Here is a 2,497-nt window from a genome sequence, read left to right on the forward strand (position 1 = left end):
TATGCATAATGGTTTAAAATCAGGAAAAGGTGAGACAGGATTGTATTCTTTCACCATATTTATTCAATATGTATGTTGAACAAATAATTCAAATAAATAAAGAAAACATTTAATGATGCAGAAAGCATCAAAAGAAGATGGAATACACAAATTCCCTGCACCAAAAATAAATATTCAATGTTCAAGCATTTCAAGAAATAGCATATGATCTAGAGTCAGTCCAAGTTGCAATGAAGGAATTGGCAAGACACTGGGAATTGCTGGAGTGCACATCGAAATCTTTCCACAAACAGGCAGCACTGGAGACACTCTCTCATGTATGCCAAGAAATTTGAAAGACAGCTACCTAGATATCTGATTATAAGAGATCCCATATTTGTGCCCATTCCAATGAAAGGTGATTCAACAGAATGCAAAAATCATTGGACAATATTATTATTGCATATAAGTACAACTTTTCTAAAGACAATTTTTAAATGGCTGCAACAGTACATTTACAGGAAACTGTCTGTGGTTCAGGCCAAATTCACTCAGGGATGTAGAATGAGGAATATCATTGCTGACATAAGATGAAATTTGGCTAAAAGCAGTGCATACCAGAAAGATGTTTACCTGTGGTTCATTGAGTATAAAAGGTTTTAGGTTGTATGGATCATGACAAACTGTGGACAACATTGCAGAGAATGAGTATAGTGGAATCATTAATTGTGCTGATGGGTAACCTGTATATAGACCAAGAGGCAATCATTTGAAAAGAACAAGGGGACATCAAATGATTTAAAATCAGGGAAGGTGTGAACCAGGATTGTATTCTTTAACCATACTTATTTTGTATGCTGAGCAAATAATCTGAGAAGCTGGATTGCATCTGGCTTGAAGGAAACAATGAACAACCTGCAATACACAGATGGTACAACCTTGCTTGCTGAAAGCAGAAAGACTTAAAATAGTAAATGATGAATATCAAAGACCACAGCCTTCATGGGTTGCACATCAGTGTAAAGAAAATAAAAATGCTCACAACTGGATTGATAAATAACATCATGGTAAGTGGAGAAACAATTGAAATTTTCAAAGATTTCATTTTGCTTGGATCAGCCCAGCCATCAACACTCATGGAAGTAACAGTCAAGAAATCAAATGGCATATTTCATTGTGCAAATCTGCTGCACAAGACCTCTTTAAACTGTTGAAGAGCAAATATGTCATTTAAGGACTAAGGTGCACCTGATCTAAGCCATGGTATTTTCAATAACTTCATATGCATGTGATAGTTGAACAATGAATAAGGAAGACTAGAAGAATTGATGTATTTGAGTCATAATGTTTTTTTTGTTGTTGTTGTTTAATTTTTTTTAAATTGAGTTTTTGCAGCCTTGTCCCTGTCCCTTTCATCTTCCTTTCTCCAGTCCTGTAAATCAAAGATTTTCTTCTGGTGATAGGCTGAATTACTATCAAAGTTAACCTTTGCATCCATACACAGCACAGCTCCATCTGAATCTACTATCATTGAATTTATTTCTACCATGGTTGCATCGCATTTCAGAAAAAGATTTTAAGCTTCACTATGTTCTATGCTACAGAATCCAGAATATTTTGTGGAAATCCCATATTCTGTGCAAGCCTAAGAGTTTGTTCTTTTTTGATTCCTTCCCAGGTATCAACAGGCTCTTTCACTATGACCTCAGGAGTCTCAGCAGCAACATCTTCAATGTTGACACCACCTTGAGAACTCCTATTAGTACATGACCTTGAAATGACCTTCTCATTATTACTGCACAGTAGTATTCTCTCCTGCAATATCTTCATTCACAGACCAATACTTGGTTGCATATTCTGCCATTTTTTCCAGTTTTCTTGGTAAACAACTTTTTCCCAATCATTTGTTAGGAAACAGTTTTTGCTTCTTCTAAGGAGAAATTATCTTTGTTCCTCCTTTGAGGCCACTTTCAAATAGCCCTTTTCCTCTACTACAATCTGTGCTTTTATAACAACATCTTTTGAACAATTGTAAAAGCTTCATCTGGTGATTTTGTCACTTGTCCTTTGGGAGCAGAGATATCAGCTTCCTACAATTCCATGCTCAGGTATTCATGTAATGTGATATTCCTTTGCTGCTGCTGTTGTACTTCGAGACCATGGTTGTTTAACAATCCAGAACTTTCCAGGACCTGGGCGGTGGCCCACAGCACTGTCTCAGAACCATGGCTCCAAAGGGTGGCCGCAGCCAACTGCCAGCTGTATAACATGCAGACTGTCATTTTTGAACCTTGAATCATGATGTTTGAGGAGAATATTAAAATAACCAAGGACTGCCAGAAGAACAAACAAATCTGTGTTGGAAGAAGTACAGACAGAATGTTCCTTAAAAGCCAGAAAGGTCAGACTTCTCTCATACTTTGCACATATTATCAGGAGGGACCAGTCCTTAGGAAAGGACATCATGCTAGGTAAAATGGAGGGTCAGGGAAAAAGAGGAAGAACCCCAACAAGATGG

The 2,497-nt window shown here is 37.1% G+C and overlaps 1 pseudogene; it reads right to left on the bottom strand.

Annotated features, from left to right (window-relative positions):
• Positions 1–1,345: 1,345 nt before the first annotated feature.
• LOC102829748 lies at positions 1,346–2,228 on the bottom strand (annotated as a pseudogene).
• Positions 2,229–2,497: the final 269 nt, after the last annotated feature.

This window comes from Chrysochloris asiatica, unplaced genomic scaffold (genome assembly GCF_000296735.1).
Source record: "Chrysochloris asiatica unplaced genomic scaffold, ChrAsi1.0 scaffold00153, whole genome shotgun sequence".
Lineage (NCBI taxonomy): Eukaryota > Metazoa > Chordata > Mammalia > Afrosoricida > Chrysochloridae > Chrysochloris > Chrysochloris asiatica.